Source organism: Elephas maximus, chromosome 3 (assembly GCF_024166365.1).
Source record: "Elephas maximus indicus isolate mEleMax1 chromosome 3, mEleMax1 primary haplotype, whole genome shotgun sequence".
In the NCBI taxonomy this organism is placed as follows: Eukaryota; Metazoa; Chordata; class Mammalia; order Proboscidea; family Elephantidae; genus Elephas; species Elephas maximus.
The window spans coordinates 87,058,084-87,081,535 of record NC_064821.1 but is presented as its reverse complement, the minus strand read 5'-3'; the positions used below and the strand labels follow the sequence as shown (position 1 = coordinate 87,081,535).

At 42.5% G+C, this 23,452-nt stretch overlaps 1 protein-coding gene and 1 non-coding gene across 11 annotated transcripts in view; one reads left to right on the top strand and one right to left on the bottom strand.

Annotated features, from left to right (window-relative positions):
* Positions 1–23,452, bottom strand: part of ARMH1 (armadillo like helical domain containing 1) — an 89,141-nt gene that overhangs the window by 14,628 nt on the left and 51,061 nt on the right. The window lies entirely within an intron of this gene.
* LOC126074216 (U5 spliceosomal RNA) lies at positions 166–280 on the top strand. The gene has a single exon (XR_007517014.1). It is a non-coding gene; the product is annotated as a U5 spliceosomal RNA (small nuclear RNA).

Below are 23,452 nucleotides of genomic sequence, written 5' to 3'. Positions count from 1 at the left end.
ATCATAATTATCTCTTTACTTCCTTGTCAGGAGATTTTACCCAGTGAGAACATGTTTGGGATAATTCTCTACAATGAAAGACAAGCTCTTGTTGGTACCTGCAAAGGCACCCAATTGATGGGGGACTAGACAATACCTGGGAAGATGGGCACGACAGTGACAAATACACTCTGGTTTTTCTTCAGATTGAGTAAATCTTTTGCCTTTTACTAAAGATTTTCATGGAGAGGAATCTTTATGAGTTGGTTATCAAATTTTTTTCAGGTCTTAAGTAAGGCTAAATACTTGTCTGTCAAAGGTATATATTTAGCTTATGAAGGTATAAGTAGGACCAGAGGAGCCCTGGTTGCACAGTGGTTAAAGCGTTCCGCTGCTAACTGGAAGGTCAGCAGTTCAAGCCCAAAGTAGGACCAAAATTCAATGTGCTTCTCATTTCCCCCCACCCCCCCCAAGACGAGGAGGATCAGCTGGGGCAGGGTCAGCAAACCAGGACACGCACTAGCTTATTTTAACAATGGTTTAGAACTGGGTTCCCTTATTTCCTGCCACCAGCTACTAGTAGGACCATAAATGTATCGAGCTTTTTTAGCACCATTTGCTCCTTGCCCTTGCCCCAAAGCCCTGAGGCACTCAGGTCCACCCTTCTGGGCCTTAATAAATGTTGATGTGGGTCCTGCCCCAATTCAGGCTTACTGGTGGAGTAGGGTACCTTGGGGTACTTATCGATGGAGCTGAAAAGGCTTTGTAACACTTGTCTGAGCAGGGCAGAGGCTGAGGGACCAGAGAGGCATGCCCATGGCTGGGAAGAGGCTGTCCTGATGAAAGAATTGTATCCTGAGTGTTCCGGAACCTGAATTGTAACCTGTTACTTCCCTAGTAAACCCCATAATCCTGAGTATTGTCTGAGTTGTGTGTGACCATTGCAATGAATTATCAAACCCAGCACAGAAGTAGAGAGTGCCATGGGAGGGATAGTTGGTGTCAGAATTGGTAAAGATGGCAGAGAGAGAAGGCATGTAGGACCTCCCCCTCATAGGAATCAGCCTTTGGCTGTAGATCTTGATCCTCCTTCCCCCTTGTAAAGTTAGAGGAGGCCAGACACCTCCTCGTGCCTTTTTTACAGCTCTTTTAAGATCTATCTATATGAGATCAAATTGACAACAGCAACTAGAAAGACTAGATAGAAAACTTAAAGGGCAATGAGTTTACATTAATGGGGGAGGAAGAACTTAGAAAAGGAGGGTGAGAATGGCTGCACACATAGAAAAATCTAATTAATGTCACTGAATTGTACATGTAGAAATTACTGAATTGGTGTATGTCCTGCTGTGTGTATTCCCAACAACAACAAAAATAAAATAAATTATTAGGAAAAAAAGTTCAGTAATGGTAGCTAGGCACATCTAGTTCTTCTGGTCTCATGGCAAAGGAGGTAGTTGTTCATGGAGGCAATCAGATAGTGCGTTCCATTTTCTCCTCCTATTCCTGACTCTCCTTCTTCCTTTGCTGCTCCAGGTGAACAGAGACCAATTGTTGTACCTTGGATGGCCACTTGCAAGCTTTTAAGACCTTAGGCACTATGCAACAAACTAGGAGGTATAATGCAGGCACTAAAAATGATACTAGGCCAATTAACTGGGATGTCCCATGAAACCATGACCCTAAACCTCCAAACCAAGAAAACAAATCCCATGAGGTGTTTGGTTGTACCTAAGCAGCAGCAGCAGTTGCTCTTTTTGTTGTTGTTGTTCTAAAAATATATAGCACACAACAGTTGCCAAATCAGATTTTTTTAGGTGTACAGCTTAGTGACATCAATTGCATTAATTGGTTTTGCAACCATTACCTGTAATCAATGCCAAATTTCTCATCACCATAAACAGAAACTCATTGCTTACTAAACAGTGGCTTCCCTTGTTCCCCTCCCTACCTCCCCTGGTAACCACTAATAAACTTTGGTCTCTATACATTTGCCTATTCTTGTCATTTTATATAAGTGATGCATTACAATATTTGTCCTTTTGTGATTGACTTATTTCACTCAACATAATGTTTTCAAGGTTCATCCATGTTGTAGCATGTATCAGGACTTCATTAATTTTTCTGGCTGAGTAGTACTCCATTGTATGTATGTATGTACCACATTTTGTTCATCCATTCATCAGCTGATGGACATTTAGGTTATTTCCACCTAAATGGCTACTGTGAATAGTGCTGCAATGAACACTGGTGGTTATACACTTTTATTGATATATGATATCCCTCTTTGTCTCTGGTAATTTTCTTTGCTCTGAAGTCTACTTTTTATTAATATAGCCAATCCTGTTTTCTTTTGATTAATGTTTTCACAAGATATCTTTTTATATCTTTATACTCTCAACTTGCCTATATTATTTTATTTGAAGTGAATTTCTTGTAGATAGCATATAGCTGAGTAATGTGTAGATTTATTTTAATTTGAATTTATTGTGGATTTGTATATTTCATCAGTTCTGGAAAATTCTCTTTTCATTGTCTCTTTAATAGTCTCTATTCCATTCTCTGTCTTCTCTTTGACTCTGATTAAACATATATTAGACTTTCTCACTCAATCTCTTACTCTCTTTACTCTGTTTCATTATTTTGACTGTGTTGAATTTTGAATAACTTCTTTTGCCCTTTCTTCCATGTTACTAATTTTCTCTTCATTTATGTCTACTCTACTCTTAAGCCTGTCCATCGAGTATTTACTTTTAGCTATTGTATTTTCAGTTTGAGAAAGTCTATTTGGTTGTTTTTTAAGTTGTATTATGTCACTTTTTATAGCTTTCTGAGTCCTAAAGATATTTACAAGATTATCTTTTTTTAATTTAAATTTAGTTGGCATAGTTTCTTAATAGTATGTATCTAATAATTCCTGTGGCTGAAGTCTTTGTGAGTCTGTTTCCAATCTACTAGTTCCAATTTATAGTTATTTCTTTGTGTGTGTGGTTGTCTTTGATTTTGGGTTGGTCTTGTATTTGAAAATTACTTGTAGGAATAACTTGAGAGCTAGGATGAAGATATTAGCTTCCTTCAGAGAGCTTTTTCATTTGTTTCTACCAGGTACCTGGGGGCACTAACAATTCTGGACCACTTCTGCCCACGTTCAAAGCTTGAGTTCCCTGTACCACCCAGGTCCATGCTGCCAGACTACTTGAGGGTTGCCTTATTTCTGGCTCACCTTTACTTTGAGGGCACTGTCCTCTGATGTCCCAGCTTAATGTGTATCTATTCTGGGTGGATGGGGGGCAGGTATCAGACCTTCTACCTAGGGCAAGCCCAATGTGCCTTCTGTCCTGCTTGCCCTGTGATGCTAAGTTTCTTTAGGATCAGCAAATGGCCTCAGTGCAAAAGGAACTTTCAGTGCTGGCTTCATCTCTCTGGGCTTTCACCATCCCCTAGATTTTGGTCTGATGCAGAGGTTGAGAGCTTGGCTGCAAACAAAAGTTCAGCAATTTAAATCCACCAGCTGCTCCTTGGAAACCCTGTGGGGCAGTTCTACTCTCTTCTGTTGGGTCACTGTGAGTTGGAATCAACTTGATGGCAACGGGTTTTTTTTTTTGGGGGGGGGGCTGATTCCTCACTGTGGTGCTCTCCAATGCTATTAAAAAGATTTAAGAAAAATTTTTTTCCTTCTAAATTTTTCCATAGTTAGTAGGAGGGGATCAGTGGAAATTGTTCTGCCCGCATTATCAGAAACAGAAGGTTTCTTTACCTAGCTGTTACTCTTCCCGCCCCACTCACCCCTCAGGATTAGATGTGTGTCATCTCTGGTTCCAGAGCACTTATTTCTTGCCATGGAGTACTGGTATCACATGTCTTTCCACTAGCGTGTGAATTCCAATGAACACATCGGAGGCATCTGTTTACACAGAGCCTCACACAGTTCCAGGCATACAGTGCATGTTCCATAAATGTTGTTGTTGAAAAGAACTGACAGAATCCTGTATTCCTGTAGGGTAAGGACCACTCAGGTCATGGTGGCCTAGGACTGAGATTGCAGACTGCTATCCCAGGCAAAAGATGACCCCAGAGGAGGCCCTGCACTGGCTCTATCCACACTGAGCTACTGAACCACTCCCGGCTCTGAATCTTCCACGGGCTGGAAAGCCAGGGCCACAGCTTCTTGCCCCCTCTCAAACCACCCCCCACCTTATCCATCTTGGCCATCCCAGAACTGAGCAACACTCCGTGAGAGCCCACTTCATATGAGCCAGGCGCCATGGAAAGGGGAAAGGATTGTGGCCTTTCCTCTACAGTGAAGGGCATGGGCATGCCCACAGGGGCATCTGGTCAAGTGGCCAGTGAAAGGGACAGCATGCATCCACAGAGCAGAGAGAACGGGTCTCTGTAGGGGACGGCTTTCAGTGCATGGAAACGTTACTTGTTTAATTCCAAACATATGCTGCCTAACAATGAACATGTATTAGTGATTTAGAACCCTGTCAGAAAATTTTCATTGGCAGTTACCAATAAACAGTGGTCTCAGGAAAGGCAGGGGCTGGGGTGGCAGTCAGCAGCCCCATTCTGTGTCTCACATGCTTCACACTCAACTGTCCTGCCTGGAAGCTGAACATCCGCTGCGAACACTGCCAGGGGGAGGGGAAGCTGATGTCTCCATTCCAGGCCTTAGGTGCCCTCCCTGCAGGAAGGAGAGAGCTACTTTTGGCTGGTGTGGTGATCTAAGGAAAGGCACTGAAAGGCTACCGACAAGGAGAGAGCCAGCCCACCTCACTGAACTTGCTCTTGTGCCAGATCCTGGGGGGGGCCTCCAATCCAGCCCCAGGACGCAGAGCCACGGAGCATGCCAGAGAGCTCATTCCTGAAGCCCCACATAAAACCAGCCCTGTCTCATCTTATTTTTCCCAATCACAGGATCAGAGATTCACTCCCCTGCAGGAAAGCCCTCAAGGACAGCCTGTGCTACCCTTCCCAGTGCTGGTGGCACTCAGGGATAGGCCTCCCAGGGCAACCACTTTCCTCTGTGGACACTGCTGGCTCAGAAATGATGCTGCATTCAGAAACGCTCCCTCTGCCGGTCCAGCTGCTGCTCATGGGCATCCCCTTCTGTCCAGGCCTTTCAGGGTAGCCCTTGTAATCCCAGCTACTCTCCAGCCCAGCCTCTGGTTCTAACTAGAAATCACAGAACCAACAATGCTGTGGAGGGAAAGGGACCAGCCCTGGAAAGGCACAGAGCACACTGACCTCCCTGGCTTCCCCCAAATGCTCTCCCATCTGGACAGGACTGCAGCCTGGGGTGCCTCAGACGGTGCCATGGCCTGCGCTGGCTGGGGCCTGAAAATCTTTCTTGTTGTTCTGCCATTGTTGACTACAAAATCCTTTCTCCCCTCTTCTTGCAGCTCATTTTCTGGATCCAAGTTGCTGGCTCTTCTTCGTATCTCTCAGTAGTAGTTGGGCTCTTCCCAGGTACAAGCTGGCAGCCCTTAGTGCCAGGACACCCTGGGAAAATGTCTGCTTGTGCCTGGGACAGCTTTTCCTGACAGCAGAAAATGACTCGGTGGACATTCAGAATAGAAATGAATGGATGGAGATGTTTTTATGAAATTTCCCTGATTACCAACAGCATTCTCATAAACCCGTTGCTGTTGAGTTGATTTCAATCTGATAGCAACCCTATAGGACAGAGTAGAACTGCCCCAAAGTATTTCCAAAGAGCAGCTATTGGATCTGCACTGCCTACCTTTTGGTTAGCAGCTAAGCTCTTAACCACTGTGCCACCATACTCCAGGAGACAGATATCTGGTTCTACCTATTCACTTTACACTAAATGCTTGTTGTTGTTAGGTGCCATTGAGTTGGTTCCAACTCATAGAGACCGTATGTACTACAGAATGAAACACTGCCTGGTCCTGTGCCATCTTCACATTCATTATGCTTGAGCCCATTGTTGCAGCCACTGTATCAATCTATCTCATTGAGGGTCTTCCTCTTTTTTGCTGACCCTCTACTTTACCAAGCATGATGTCCTTCTCCAGGGACTGGTCCCTCCTGATAACATGTCCAGAGTGTGTGAGATGAAGTCTTGCCATCCTTGCTTCTAAGGAGCATTCTGGCTGTACTTCTTAAAAGACAGATTTGTTTGTTCTTCTGGCAGTCCATGGTATATTCAATATTTATCACCAACACCATAATTCTCTCCCACGGGTCTGTCAGTTTGTTGTACTGTGGGGGCTTGTGTGTTGCTGTGATGCTGGAAGCTATGCCTACCAGTATTCAGATACCAGCAGGGTCACCCATGGAGGACAGGTTTCAGCTGAGCTTCCAGACTAAGACAGACAAGGAAGAAGGACCCGGCAGTCTACTTCTGAAAAGCATTAGCCAGTGAAAACCTTATGAATAGCAGCGGAACACTGTCTGATATAGTGCTGAAAGATGAGCTTCCCAGGTTGGAAGGCACTCAAAAGATGACTGGGGAAGAGCTGCCTCCTCAAAGTAGAGTCAACCTTAATGACGTGGATGGAGTAAAGCTTTCGGGACCTTCATTTACTGATGTGGCATGACTCAAAATGAGAAGAAACAGTTGCAAATATCCATTAATAATCGGAACCTGGAATGTACGAAGTATGAATCTAGGAAAATTGGAAATCATCAAAAATGAAATGGAACGCATAAATGGTATCCTAGGCATTAGTGAGCTGAAATGGACTAATATTGGCCATTTTGAATTGGACAATCATATAGTCTACTATGCTGGGAATGACAACTCGAAGAGGAATGGTGTCGCATTCATCGTCAAAAAGAACATTTCAAGATCTATCCTGAAGTACAACGCTGTCAGTGATAGGATAATATCCATACGGCTACAAGGAAGACCAGTTAATACAACTATTATTCAAATTTACACACGAACCACTAGGGCCAAAGATGAAGATTTTTATCAGCTGCTGCAGTCTGAAATTGATCCAACATGCAATCAAGATGCATTGATAATTACTGGTGATTGGAATCCGAAAGTTGGAAACAAGGAAGAAGGATCAGTAGTCGGAAAATATGGCCTTGGTGATAGAAACAATGCCGGAGGTCGAATGATAGAATTTTGCAAGACCAACGACTTCTTCTTTGCAAATACCTTCTTTCACCAACATAAATGGTGACTATACACATGAACCTCGCCAGATGGAACACGCAGAAATCAAATTGACTACATCTGTGGAAAGAGACGATGGAAAAGCTCAATATCATCTGTCAGAACAGGGCCAGGGGCTGACTGTGGAACAGACCATCAATTGCTCATATGCAAGTTCAAGCTGAAACTGAAGAAAATCTGAGCAAGTCCATGAGAGCCAAAATATGACCCTGAGTATATCCCACCTGAATTTAGAGACCATCTGAAGAACAGATTTGATGCACTGAACACTAGTGACCGAAGACCAGACGAGTTGTGGAATGACATCAAGGACATCATCCATGAAGAAAGCAAGAGGTCACTGAAAAAACAGGAAAGAAAGAAAAGACCAAGATGGATGTCAGAGGAGACTCTGAAACTTGCTTTTGAGTGCTGAGCAGCTAAAGCAAAAGGAAGAATTGATGAAATAAAAGAGCTGAACAGAAGATTTCAAAGGGCCTCTTGAGAAGACAAAGTAAAATATTATAATGACATGTGCAAAGAGCTGGAGATGGAAAACCAAAAGGGAAGAACATGATCAGTGTTTCTCAAGCTGAAAGAACTGAAGAAAAAATTCAAGCCTTGAGTTGCAATAGTGAAGGATTGAATGGTGAAAATACTAAATGACGCAGGAAGTATCAAAAGAAGATGGAACCAAGGACATTCTTTAATGAGATGGAGAAACAAATCACCAATTTCATATGGAAGGGAAAGAGGCCCCGGATAAATAAGGCATTACTGAAAAAGAAGAACAAAGTGGGAGGCCTTACTTTACCTGATTTTAGAACCTATTATACCGCCACAGTAGTCAAAACAGCCTGGTACTGGTACAACAACAGATACATGGACCAGTGGAACAGAATTGAGAATCCAGACATAAATCCATCCACATATGAGCAGTTGATATTTGACAAAGGCCCCAAAACAGTTAAATGGGGAAAAGACAGTCTTTTAACAAATGGTGCTGGCAAAAAAAGGAAACAAGACCCATACCTCACTCCATGCACAAAAACTAACTCAAAATGGATCAAAGACCTAAATATAAAATCTAAAATGATAAAGATCATGGAAGAAAAAATAGGGACAACGTTAGGAGCCCTAGTACATGGCATAAACAGTATACAAAACATTATAAAGAATGTAGAAGAAAAACTAGATACTGGGAGTTCCTAAAAATCAAACACTTATGCTCATCCAAAGACGTCACCAAAATCGTAAAAAGAGTACCTATAGACTGGGAAAAAATTTTTAGCTATGACATTTCTGATCAATACCTGATCTCTAAAATCTACATGATACTGCAAAAACTCAACAGCAAAAAGACAAATAACCCAATTAAAAAATGGGCAAAAGATATGAATAGACACTTCACTAAAGAAGACATTCAGGTAGCTAACAGATACATGAGGAAATGTTCACAGTCATTAACCATTAGAGAAATGCAGATCAAAACTACAATGAGATTTCATCTCACTCCAACAAGGCTGGCATTAATCCAAAAAACACAAAAGAATAAATGTTGGAGAGGCTGTGGAGAGACTGGAACACTTCTACACTGCTGGTGGGAATGCCAAATGGTACAACCACTTTGGAAATTGATTTGGCGCTTCCTTAAAAAGTTAGAAATAGAACTATGATACGATCCAGCAATCCCACTCCTTGGAATATATCCTAGAGAAATAAGAGCCTTTACACGAACAGATATATGCACACCCAGGTTTATTGCAGCACTGTTTACAATAGCAAAAACATGGAAGCAACCAAGGTGCCCATCAACAGATGAATGGATAAATAAATTATGGTATATTCACACAATGGAATACTATACACTGATAAAGAACAGTGAGGAATCTGTGAAACATTTCATAACATGGAGGAACCTGGAAGGCATTATGCTGAGTGAAATTAATCAGTTCCAAAACGACAAATATTGTGTAAGACCACTATTATAAGCACTTGAGAAATAGTTTCAACTGAGAAGAAAACATTCTTTTGTGGTTACAAGAGCGGGGAGGAAGGGAGGGTGGGGGAGGGGTATTCACTAATTAGATAGTAGATAAGAACTATTTAGGTGAAGGGAAAGACAAGCACACAATACAGGGGAGGTCAGCACCATTGGACTAAACCAAAAGCAAAGAAGTTTCCTAAATAATCTGAATGCTTCGAAGGCCAGCGTAGCAGGGGCAGCGGTCTGGGGACCATGGTTTCAGGGGACATCTAAGTCAATTGGCATAATAAAATCTATTAACAAAACATTCTGCATCCCACTTTGAAGAGTGGTGTTTGGGGTCTTAAATGCTAGCAAGCAGCCATCTAAGATGCATGAATTGGTCTCAACCCACCTGGATCAAAGGAGAATGAAGAACACCAAGGACACAAGGTAATTACAAGCCCAAGAGACAGAAAGGGCCACATGAACCAGCAACTACATCATCCTGAGACCAGAAGAACTAGATGGTGCCTGGCTACAACCAATGACTGCCCTGACAGGGAACACAACAGAGAACCCCTGAGGGAGCAGGAGAGCAGTGGGACGCACATCCCAAATTCTCATAAGACCAGACTTGATGGTCTGACTAAGACTGGAAGGGCCCCGGTGGTCATGGCCCCCAGACCTTCTGTTGGCCCAAGACAGGAACCATTCCTGAAGCCAACTCTTCAGACATGGAATGGACTGGACAATGGGTTGGAGAGGAATGCTGGTGAGGAGTGAGCTTCTCGGATCAGGTGGACACTTGAGACTATGTTGGCATCTCCTGCCTGGAGGGGACATGAAAGGGGGGAGGGGGTTAGAAGCTGGCAAAAAGGACACAAAAAGAGAGAGTGGAGGGAGAGAGCAGGCTGTCTTATTAGGGGGGAGAGTAATTGGGAGTGTGTAGCAAGGTGTATATGGGTTTTTGTGTGAGAGACTGACTTGATTTGTAAACTTTCACTTAAAGCACAATTAAAATTATTAAAAAAAAAAAAAAAAAGATGGAAGGAATCCACAGAGTCATACCAAAAGGAATTATTCAATATTCAACCATTTCAAGAGGTGGCATATGATCAGGAACCGATGGTACTGAAGGAAGAAGTCCCAGCTGCTCTGAAGGCATTGGTGAAAAACAAGGCTCCAGGAATTGATGGAATATCAATTGAGATGTTTCAACAAACAGATGCAGCACTGGAGGTGCTCACTCGTCTATGCCAAGAAATATGGAAGACAGCTTCCTGGCCAACTGACTGGAAAAGATCCATATTTATGCCTATTCCCAAGACAGATGATCCAACTGAATGTGGAAATTATAGAACAATATCATTAATATCACATGCAAGCAAAATTTTGCTGAAGATCATTCAAAAACGGCTGCAGCAGTATTATCAACAGGGAACTGCCGGAAATTCAGACCAGTTTCAGAAGAGGACGTGGAACCAGGGATATCATTGCTGATGTCAGATGGATCCTGGCTGAAAGCAGAGAATACCAGAAGGATGTTTACCTGTGTTTTATTGACTATGCAAAGGCATTCAACTGTGTGGATCATAACAAACTATGGATAACACTACAAAGAATGAGAATTCCAGAACAGTTAATTGTGCTCATGAGGAGCCTTTACATAGATCAAGAGGCAGTTGTTCGGACAGAAGAAGGGGATACTGATGGGTTTAAAGTCAGGAAATGTGTGTGTCAGGGTTGTATTCTTTTACTATACCTATTTAATCTGTATGCTGATCAAATAATCTGAGAAGCTGAACTATATGAAGAAGAATAGGGCATCAGGATTGGAGGAAGACTCGTTAACAACCTGCGTTATGAAGATGACACAACCTTGCTTGCTGAAAGTGAAGAGGACTTGAAGCACTTACTAATGAAGATCAGAGACCACAGCCTTCAGTATGGATTACACCTCAACATAAAGAACACAAAAATCCTCACGACTGGACCAACAAGCAATATCATGATAAATGGAGAAAGACTGAAGTTGTCAAGGATTTCATTTTACTTGGATCCACAACCAACAGCCGTGGAAGCAGCAGTCAAGAAATCAAAAGACGCATTGCATTGGGCAAATCTGCTGCAAAGGACCTCTTTAAAGTGTTGAAGAGCAAAGGTGTCACCCTGAAGACTAAGGTGCGCCTGACTCAAGCCATGGTATTTTCAATCACATCATATGCATGTGAAAGCTGTGAATAAGGAAGACTGAAGAAGAGTTGACACCTTTGAATTGTGGTGTTGGTGAAGAATATTGAATATACCATGGACTACCAAAAGAATGAACAAATCTGTCTTGGAAGAAGTGCGGCCAGAATGCTCCTTAGAGGCAAGGATGGCGAGACTGCGTCTTACATACTTTGGACATGTTGTCAGGAGGGATCAGTCCCTGGAGAAGGACATCATGCTTGGCAGAGTACAGGGTCAATGGAAAAGAGGAAGACCCTCAACGAGGTGGATTGACACAGTGGCTGCAACAAGTTCAAGCATAACAATGATTGTAAGGATGGTTCAGGACCGGGCAGTGTTTCCTTCTGTTGTGCATAGGGTTGCTATGAGTCGGAACCGACTCGACGGCACCTAACAAGAACAACAACAACAACCATAATTTAAAGGCATCAATTCTTCTTCCGTCTTCCTTATTCACTGTCTAGCTCATGCATCCATATGAGGTGACTGAAAACACCATGGCTTGGGTCAGGCGCACCTTAGTCCTCAAGGTGACATCTTTGCTTTGTGTCATCTGTATAACACAGGTTGTTAATGAGTCTTCCTCCAATCCTGATGCCCCATTCTTTTCATATAGTCCAGCCTCTCAGATTATTTGCTCAGCATACAGATTGAGTAAGTATGGTGAAAAGATACAACCCTGACGCACACCTTTCTTGACTTTAAACCATGCAGTATCCCCTTGTTCTATCTGAACGAACTACATGCTTGAGCCATTGTTAATTATGTACCTGCAACACTTGGAGCTCCTTGGAAAAAGGAAGATTCATTCACTGAATCATTTATGTAAGTATTATTATTATATGTATATTTTTATTATTGTGCTTTAGGTGAAAGTTTACAGAGCAAATTAGTTTCTCATTAAACAATACACAAATTGTTTTGTGATGTTGGTTGCCAACCTTGCGCTGTGTCAACACTCTCCCTTTACCCCAGGTTGCTGTTTCCATTCATCCAGTTTTCCTGTCACTTCCTGCCTTCTTGTCTTTTCTTTTGAGCTGGTGTGGCCATTTAGTCTCTTTTAAGTGACTGAACTACAAAGCATGTTCCTCAGGTGTGTTATTGTTTGCCCTATAGACCTGTGTAATCTTTGGCTGAAGGGTGAACTTCAGGAGTAACTTCACTACTGAGTTAAAAGGGTACCTGGGCCATACTCTTGGGGTTTCTTCAGTCTCTAACAGACCAGCAAGTCTCGTCTTTTTTGTGTGTGTGAATTTGAAGTTTGTTCTACATTTTTTTCTCTCACTTTGTCTGAACCCTCTATTCTGATCCTTGTCAGAGCAGTTGCTATTGGTAGCTGGGTAACATCTGTTGTTCTAGGTTCAGTCTGGCAGAGGTTGTGGTAGCTGTGGTCCATTAGTTCACTGAATCATTTTTGATTGTGCTTTAAAATTCATAGCTGTCACTGTTTACACCCAAAGTGGAAGTACTAGTTCCTGCCCAAATGTCTCTGCAAAAACACAGCCCAGTCACAACTCTTTATAAATTGTGCTAGTTACTAAGCATAGCAGATTCATTCAAAAGGCAAAGCACAACAAGAGAAGACAGTCTTTGGCAGCTTTGCTGAAGCCTGTAGTGTTGATAACACCCAACCGTAAGTAGTCACTGATTTACACATTGATTCATTTCATTTATCCAACAAATACATATTGAGCATCTTTTCTGTGCCAGACCCCTGCACTTGGGCTATAAAGAGGACTAAGATACAGTCCCCGCCCTTAAGGACATCACAGTCCAATGGGAGAGACCACTAAGGAAACAGTATTTATGATGTAGCTCTTGCCATGGGAACACAGAGGAAGCCAGGCTAGTGTGAGAGTATGTGAGGGGGTGGAGGGTAGAGAATCAAGGGAGGCTAGAATGAAGAATGTGGCAAGTGCCATGCCTGATAATGCCAGGTCACACTTGTGACCAGACAAGCAGAGAGGTCTGGCTGGGACAGTGGGTACTGAGTCATAAAGTGAGAGCCAAGGCTGCAGAGATAGCCAAGCCCCAGCTTCTGAAGAGCTTTGCATGTGCCGACAACCCTATACAGCAGGTGTTTCTCATCTTTCAGTTCAGAGAAAACTAAGACTCAGCTAGGTTGAGTAGCTTGCCAAAGGTCAAACAGTTAATAAGGAATGGAATGATTCTGATCCCAAAACCCATATTCTTTACTGCTAAGCTCTACTGCCTCCACTCTAGTGATGGACTTAGAAAATAGAATGTGTGTAGACACCGTACTAGAGAGACTACGACTAGTTTAGAGGCCAGTGGAGAATCAAAGTGAGAAACACGAAGACCCAAATTATAGCAATGGTGACCGAATGGAGAAGAGGGAACAGATTTGAATGATACTAAGGAATCAGAATTCACTAGTTTTGTTAGAAGTTGGATGAAGGTAAGGAAGTGGGAAGAGATGATGACTGCCCACATTTCTAACCTGGGTGACTGGGTGCTTTTCACTGAGCTTGGGACCTGGGAGAAGGAAAGTTTTGGGGCTGGAAATCAGGAGTCCAGTTCTGAACATGGTAAGTATGAGGTGTCAGAAGACATCCAAGAGGAAATGTTCAGATGGCAAATGGAAACATGGGTCTGGAGCTCAGGGACAGGTCTGAGCTGTAGACCGGTCACTTAACCACTCTGTCCTTTATCCATAAAACGGGAATAATAGTGCCTACCTCTCTATTATCCACTGTGTGTATCATAACAAATTATGGATAACATTGAGGAGAATGGGAATTCCGGAACACTTAATTGTGCTCATGAGGAATCTGTACATGTGTCAAGAGGCAATTGTTTGAACAGAACAAGGGAATACTGCGTGGTTTAAAGTCAAGGAAGGTGTGCATCAGGGTTGTATCCTTTCAGCATACCTACTCAATCTGTATGCTGAGCAAATAATCTGAGAAGCCGGACTACATGAAGAAGAATGGGGCATCAGGATTGGAGGAAGACTCATTAACAACCTGTGTTATGCAGATGACACAACCTTGCTTGCTGAAAGCGAAGAGGACTTGAAACATTTACTGGTGAAGATTAAAGACCACAGCCTTCAGTACGGATTACATCTCAACATAAAGAAAACAAAAATTCTCACAAGTGGACCAATAAGCAACATCATGATAAATGGAGAAAAGATTTGAGGTTTTCAAGGATTTTATTTTACATGGATCCATAATCAACACCCATCGAAGCAGCAGTCAAGAAATCAAAAGATGCGTTGCATTGGGCAAATTGGCTGCAAGAGATCTCTTTAAAGTGTTAAAAAGCAAAGATTCACCTTGAGGACTAGGTGCGCCTGACCCAAGCCATGGTGTTTTCAACCACCTCATATGCATGCAAAAGCTGGACAATGAATAAGGAAGACTGAAGAAAAATTGATGTCTTTGAATTCTGGTGTTGGCGAAGAATATTGAATACACCATGGACTGCCAAAGAACAAATGAATCTGTGTTGGAAGAAGTACAGCCAGAATGCTCCTTGGAAGCAAGTACGGCGGGACTGCGTCTCATATACATTGGACGTGTTGCCAGGGGGGATCAGTCCCTGGAGAAGGACATCATGCTGGGTCAGCAAAAAAGAGGAAGACCCTCAACAAGATGGACTGACACAGTGGCTGCAACAATGGGCTTAAGCATAGCAACAACAGTGAGGATGGCACAGGACCAGGCAGTGTTTCATCCTGTTGCGCACAGGGTTGCTATGAGTCGAAACTGACTCGACCGCACCTGACAAAAACAACGTCATTGGCTTGTTGTGAGGATTAAACGAGTGAAGAGCTAGAGCAGTACCTAAACCAAAACTCAAACTTGTTGCCGTCGAGTCAATTCTGACTCATGGCAACTGTCTTAGTCATCTGGTGCTGCTATAACAGAAATACCACAAGTGGATGGCTTTAACAAAGAGAAGTTTATTCTTTCACAGTCCAGTAGGCTAGAAGTCCAAATTCAGGGCGCTGGCTCCAGGGGAAGGCTTTCTCTCTCTGTTGGCTCTGGAAGAAGGTCCCTGTCATCAGTCTTCTCTTGGTCTGGGAGCATCTCAGCACAGGAACCTCAGGTCCGGGACGTGCTCTGCTCCCAGCACTGCTTTCTTGGTGGTATGAGGTCCCCATGTCTCTCTGCTCGCTTCTTTTATATCTCAAAAGAGATTGGCTTAAGACACTATCTAATCTTGTAGATCTCATCAGTGTAACTGCCATTAATCCATCTCATTACATCATAGCGATAGGATTTACAACACATAGGGAAATCACATCAGATGACAGAATGGTAGACAATCATACTATACTGGGAATCGTGACCTAACCAAGTTGACAGATATTTTGGGGGGATGCAATTCAATCCATGACAGCGACCCTATAGTACCTACCATATTGTTGGTGGTGTTGGGTGCTGTCGAGTCGGTTCCAACTCATAGCAACCCCATGCACAACAGAATGAAACACTACCCAGTCCTGCACCATCCTTACAATTGTTGTTATGGTTGAGCTCATTGTTGCAGCTACTGTGTCAGTCCACCTTGTTGAGGGTCATCTTCTTTTCCACTGACCCTGTACTTTGCCAAGCATGATGTCCTTCTCCAGGGACTGATCCCTCCTGACAACATGTCCAAAGTATGTAAGACGCAGTCTTGCCATCCTTGCCTCTAAGGAGCGTTCTGGTTGTACTTCTTCTAAGACAGATTTGTTTGTTCTTTTGGTAGTCCATGGTATATTCAATATTCTTCGCCAACACCACAGTTCAAAGGCATCAACTCTTCTTCAGTCTTCCTTATTCATTGTCCAGCTTTCACATGCATATGACGCGATTGAAAACACCCTGGCTTAGGTCAGGTGCACCTTAGTCTTCAGAATGACACCTTTGGTGTTCAACACTTTAAAGAGGTCCTTTGCAGCAGATTTGCCCAATGCAATGCGTCTTTTGATTTCTTGACTGCTGCTTCCACGGCTGTTGGTTGTGGATCCAAGTAAAATGAAATTCTTGACAACTTCAATCTTTCTCCATTTATCATGATATTGCTCATTGGTCCAGTCGTGAGGATTTTTGTTTTCTTTATTAGTAAGTGCTTCAAGTCCTCTTCACTTTCAGCAGGCAAGGTTGTGTCATCTTCATAAAGCAGGTTGTTAACAAGTCTTCCTCTAATCCTGATGCCCCGTTCTTCTTCATATAGTCAGCTTCTAGTATTTGCTCAGCATACAGATTGAATACCAAAAAAACCAAACCAAACCCAGTGCCGTCGAGTCGATTTTGACTCATAGCGACCCTATACGACAGAGTAGAACTGCCCTATAGAGTTTCTGAGGAGCATCTGGTGGATTCGAACTGCTGACCCTTTGGTTAGCAGCCGTAGCACTTAACCACTACACCACCAGGGTTTCCACAGGTAGAATAGGTAGGGTGAAAGAATACAACCCTGATGCACACATTTCCTGACTTTAAACCAATCAGTATCCCCTTGTTCTGTCCAAACAACTGCCTCTTGATCTATGTAAACGTTCCTCATGAACACAATTAAGTGTTCTGGAATTCCCATTCTTTGCAGTGCTATCCATAGTTTGTTATGATCCACACAGTTGAATGCCTTTGCATAGTCAATAAAACACAGGTAAACTTCCTTCTGGTATTCTCTGCTTTCAGCCAGGATCCATCTGACATCAGCAATGATATCCCTGGTTCCACGTCCTCTTCTGAAACTGGTCTGAATTTCTGGAAGTTCCCTGTCGATATACTGCTGCAGCCGTTTTTGAATGATCTTCAGCAAAATTTTGCTTGCGTGTGACATTAACGATACTGTTCTATAATTTCCACATTTGGTTGTATCACCTTTCTTGGGAACAGGCACAAATATGGATCTTTTCCAGTCAGTTGGCCAGGAAACTATCTTTCACATTTCTTGGCATAGATGAGTGAGCACCTCCGGCGCTATATCGGTTTGTTGAAACATCTCAATTGATATTCCATCAATTCCTGGAGCCTTGTTTTTTGCCAATGCCTTCAGAGCAGCTGGGACTTCTTCCTTCAGTACCATTGGTTCCTGATTATATGCTACCTCTTGAAATGGTTGAACATCAACTAATTCTTTTTGGTATAATGACTCTGTGTATTCCTTCCATCTTCTTTTGATGCTTCCTGCATCGTTTAATATATTCACCATGGAATCCTTCACTATTGCAACTCGAGGCTTGAATTTTTTCTTCAGTTCTTTCAGCTTGAGAAATGCCAAGCATGTTCTTCCCTTTTGGTTTTCCACCTCCAGCTCTTTGCGCATGTCATTATAATACTTTGTCTTATCAAGCAGCCCTTTGAAATCTTCTGTTCACCTCTTTTACTTCATCAATTCTTCTTTTTGCTTTAGCTGCTCTACGTTCGAGAGCAAGTTTCAGAGTCTCCTCTGACATCCATCTTGGTCTTTTCTTTCTTTCCTATCTTTTCAATGACCTCTTGCTTTCTTCATGTATGATGTCCTTGATGTCATTCCACAACTTGTCTGGTGTTCGGTCACTAGTGTTCAATGCGTCAAATCTATTCTTCGGATGGTCTCTAAATTCAGGTGGTATGTACTCAAGGTAGGAAACCCTGGTGGCGTAGTGGTTAAGTGCTACAGCTGTTAACCAAGAGGTTGGCAGTTCAGATCTGCGAGGTGCTCCTTGGAAACTGTATGGTGCAGTTCTACTCCGTCCTAAAGGGTCGCTATGAGTTAGAATCGACTCAACAGCAGTGGGTTTGGTTTTGTTTTGGTATACTCAAGGTCATATTTTGGCTCTTGTGGACTTGCTCTGATTTTCTTCAGTTTCAGCTTGAACTTGCATTTGAGCAATTGATGGTCTATTCCACAGTTGGCCCCTGGCCTTGTTCTGACTGATGGTATTGAGCTTTTCCATCATCTCTCTCCACAGATGTAGTCAATTTGATTTCTGTGTTCTATCTGGCAAGGTACATGTGTATAGTCGCCGTTCATGTTGGTAAAAAAGGTATTTGCAATGAAGACGTCGTTGGTCTTGCAAAATTCTATCATTTGATCTCTGGCATTGTTTCTATCACCAAGGCCACATTTTCCAACTACTGATCCTTCTTTATTTCCAATTTTCGCATTCCAATCAGCAGTAATTATCAATGCATCCTGATTGCATGTTGGATCAATTTCAGACTGCAGCAGCTGATAAAAATCTTTAATTTCTTCATCTTTGGCCCTAATGGTTGGTGCGTAAATTTGAATAACAGTCGAGTTAACTGGTCTTCCTTGTAGGCGTATGGATATTATCCTATCACTGACTGCGTTGTACTTCAGGATAGATCTTGAAATGTTCTTTTTGACGATGAATGCAACACCATTCCTCTTCAAGTTATCATTCCCAGCATAGTAGACTATATGATTGTCTGATTCAGAATGGCTAACACCAGTCCATTTCAGCTCACTAATGCCCAGGATATCGATGTTTATGAGTTCCATTTCATTTTTGATGATTTCCTATTTTCCTAGATTCATACTTCATACATTCCAGTTTCCGATTATTAATAGATATTTGCAGCTGTTTCTTCTCATTTTGAGTCGTGCCACATCGGTAAATGAAGGTCCCGAAAGCTGTACTCCATCCATGTCATTAAGGTTGACTCTACTTTGAGGAGGCAGCTCTTCCCCAGTCATCTTTTGAGTTCCTTCCAACCTGGGGGGCTCATCTTCCAACACTATATCAGACAACATTCCACTGCTATTCATAAGGTTTTCACTGGCTAATGCTTTTCAGAGGTAGACTGCCAGGGGCTTGTGTATTGCTGTGATGCTGGAAGCTATGCCACTGGTATTCAGATACCGGTAGGGTCACCCATGGAGGACAGGTTTCAGCGGAGCTTCCAGACTAAGACAGACTAGGAATAAGGACCCGGAAGCCTACTACTACCTACCATATAGTAATTGCTTTATAAATATTGGAGTCTCTGGGTGGTGCAAATTGTTAACATGCTCAGCTGCTAACTGCAAGGTTGGAGGTTTGAGTCCATCCAGAGACTCCTTGGAAGGAAGGTTTGGCAATCTACTTCTGAGAAAATCAGCCATTGAAAACCCTACAGAGCATAGTTCTAATCTGACACATATGGGGTCATCGTGAGTTGGAAATGACTCAATGACAACTGGTTTATAAATGTTAGCTATTACTATTTCTATCATTAAAGGTGGAATTAAAATGTTGGGAGTGGATGAATTAGGACAGAGTGTGAAGAAAGAGAAGAGGCCTTAGGACTGAATCCTGAAAGAGAGAGAGAAAAAAAAAAAAATCGACACAGGGATAGAAATGTGCAAAAGACTGGGAAACAGTTTCCAGAGAAATAGGAGGAAACCAGGAGCATGTGGGGTCTGGGAAGGCTGAGATGATAGCATTTCGAAGAGGAAGGTGTGATCAGGAAGGTTTGAGCCATTGAGAGTTTATGCCCCATGAGGCTGAGAAGCAGCTCTGCGGGGCCCATGCTCATTCATTTGACAAATGAACACTTGCTGTGTGCTAGTGCTGGGGAAACGGTGGTAAACAGATACAAGGAACTTGCCACTTACACTCCACGGAGCCTTTAGCGAAAAGGGAATGGTTTCTCCAATCCACAGAAGAACCCTGGAATCCACAGCCAGTTAGCACTGGAAGAAACCTCAGAGATCACCTGTGTGATCACCCCATTTAAAGATGAAGAAACTGAGAGGACAAATGACTTGCCCAGGGAATCACAATGCATGGGAGACAGAGCTGGCAGAGGAGCCTTAGAAATGGCATTGCACCTGGGGACTGGCTATTCCACACAACGTTTTCCAAGGTGCTCATTGCATTGATAGAGTTTTTTTTTTATATAATTCGTTGCTCCTATAGCTTTGGAAATGCTATCTGGGTGGTGCAAATGGTTAAGAGTTCAACCACTAGCTGAAAGGCTAATGGTTCAAACCCATCCAGTGGTGCTTTGAAGGATGGGCCTGGTGATCTGCTTCTGAAGGGTCACAGACTTGAAAATTCCATGGAGTAGTTCTACTCTGCACACATGGGGTCGCCATGAGTCGGAATTGACTTGACCTCAACTAATAACAGTTTTGAAAACTAGTTGTCCCACTTCTTTCTCTGCACTACCGGACAAGACTGCCACCTACTGGTCATATGTGAGAAGTGCATTTCCATCAGAGGTTTGCTTCCTTTTTCAGCACGGCAACCCAGTGCCCTCCAGTTGATTCTGACTCATAGCAACAAGGTACAATACCAATATACCCTGGCGATTTGCACTTTTGTAAGGAAAAGACCAGTGCTAGGCATGTTCCCAGCCAATTACATTCTATCTTTGATTCCTGTACCTTTCACCACCTCCCTCACCACATCCTGTTTAAAGCCCAGTGTTGAAATATACCCACTCCTCACCTATCAATATTAAGACCAGGTTGTTTTAAGAAAATCAGCATTATATGAAAATGGAGGATGACCACATCAGATCATCAAATGCAGGATGATTACATCATTACACAGCTGCCAAATTATATCATTACATAACTTCCAAACCACTGAGAATCATGGCCCAGTGAAGTTGACGTATAACCTTAACCATCACAGGCATTACTCTAGCCTCGCACCTTGGTGTTTGTTACTGCCAGATGTATGTCTTTAATGCGCAAAACAGTCAGATAGTAGATTTTTTACTATTGTTGTAAATGTGAAATGTCAGATAACGAGATAGTCTATAAGTGAGGCGTAAACCCAACTGCCGTTAAGTAAGTTCTGACTCAGTGGCCCTATAAGACAGGGTAGAACTGCCCCATAGAGCTTCCAAGGAGTGGCTGGTGTATTCAAACTGCCAACCTTTCGGTTAGCAGCCTGAGCTCTTAACCACTACATCACCAGGGCTCCAAATGAGGAGTAGGTATATTAAAAATACACTCTATTTCTTTTTTAAAAAAGTCAGGCAACAAAATAATGTTATGTGCTCCTATGGGCAAGTTTCACTCAGTCCATCCAGTCAACCTGCTGATACTTTTAACTGTTCCCGAGGCCTGAGCCAACATCACTCTACCCAAAGGGGAGACTGTACCAAGAAAGGGCCAGATGCAGATGTTTTGAGGGCCAGGAAAACTGTGAAATTACGAACAAGTTTTTCTTGAGGACTTTCTTTAAAAAACAAAATTCTGTATTACGAAACTTTATTCACTGAATAAAAGTGACTTACTTAAAGTGCTCGTATAATTTTGGGGGAATAAAGTATCTTTTAAAAATATTCAGCAGAAAAATTTTTAGGTGAAACTCTCCTTTAGTGTCAGAGCCTTGTAATTGCTGTTCAATGAAGTTACAGGCCAGGTGGCCTCTTACACAACAGGAAAAGCTGAAACTACTGCCCATGTCAGCTCAGCAGAGGTCAGCGAAGATACAAGGCTCTGTGGGACAAAAGCTCTAGTTTTACAAAGGAGATCTTATAATATTTGCCTGATCCTGTGAAGGGGATGAAGGTGAGAAAATATAATTAAAAAAAAAATATGGTTTGAACAGGTTGTTGAATTGCTCTGTGCCTCAGTTTCCTCATCTGTAAACTAAAAAAAAAAGTGAACTAAGGATAACAGTATTTACTTCATAGAGTTGTTCTGAGGATTACCACGTGAGATTAAATGAGATGATTAAAGAGTTTAGAACAGTGCCTGGCACTAGTAGTGATTACTAGTTATCATTGCTTGTTATTTTTGCCGTTAAAACAAAGCTCCACGAGGGCAGGGACTTTGTTTCATTCACCACTGTTCATTCAGTGCTCAGCTCAGTGCCTGCTCTTATAGGGTAAGTGAATGAGTGAAAATCTTACATCACTTAAAAGAAAATCAATTCTGTGATTAATGTCTAAATAAATCATACTTCTTAGAACTAGGAACCTAAGTAGCTTCACAAAACCAAGAACCTAAGGAAAGTTAACAATTAGGGTCTCGTCTACCACCAGAGCTTCTTCAGGCATTGGGTGGGTTTTAGGAGAGGAGTCACATATTCAAAGACTTGACTCTGTCCTGTTTGGTCACTAATGGCCACTGTTTCCCTGCACTAGCATCTCTAGAGGGTCCTACTATGTTAGTGCAGTACATGAGCTATTAACTCTGCTGTTGTACTTTGGGGCTAATAAGCCACACTTTCACCTTTACTATACAAAACATGATCAAAATAAGCAAGTCAAGTTAATTCTAGGTTCTAGGTCAATTAGACAAAGATTTGATTCTCTAAGTGACCATTTTTCCAAGGTCACCAACATTTCCATTTTGTCATAAACTTGTTTCTTACACATGTGATTTTCAGCAATTTTTATTAGATGGTATGATGGTTTTGAAATATGTCCACAATTTTTTCAGTATGCCTCCCTTCAAGAGGTAGAGCCTAATTCCCCTCCCTTCATTGTGGACTGGATTTAGTGACTGGCTTCAGATTAGTAGAATACAGCAGTGTGAAACTTTTGAGATTAGTTATAAAAGGTATTGGGGATTCTCTTTGTTCTTTTTCTTTTGGATAATTTGCTTTGGGAAGAGTCAGCTACCATGTTGTAAGGGTACTCAAGCAGCCCTGTGGGGCAATCCATGTGGCAAAGAACTGAGGCTTCCTGCCAACAACCAGCACTAAGTTGCCAGGCATGTGAGTGAGCCACATTAGAAGGTGATCCTACAGCCCAGTGGATACTTTGACTGCAACCTCATGAAAGACCCCAAGACCGAACCACTCAGTTAAGCTGCTCCCAGATTCTTGGCCCATAAAAACTGTGTGGGATAATAAATGTTTATTATTTTAAGCCACTAAGCCTTGTGGTAATTTATTATGCAGCAATCAGTAACTAATACAGATGGACTGATTTTTAACAGCTTTTGTATGCAAAGTATGAATATAATGGCTTTCATTTTGTCTTCATAGCAGCATTTTAAATAAGATTCATTTGTCTCTGCCCAAGTGCTCTGTACTGGCCATGGCAGAGAGCTGGGGCAGGGAGAGGGGACCCGGAGAGGGGACCTGCTAGAGGCCACCACACTGCATAGCCTAGGCTACCCATCCCTGAAAAGAGAGGATGAGGAAGGGCCAGAGTAGAGAAAGGGGGGACTAAGGGCCAGAGAAGAGGGCCAACAAAGAGAAGAAAGGGGGTACTGAGGGGCAG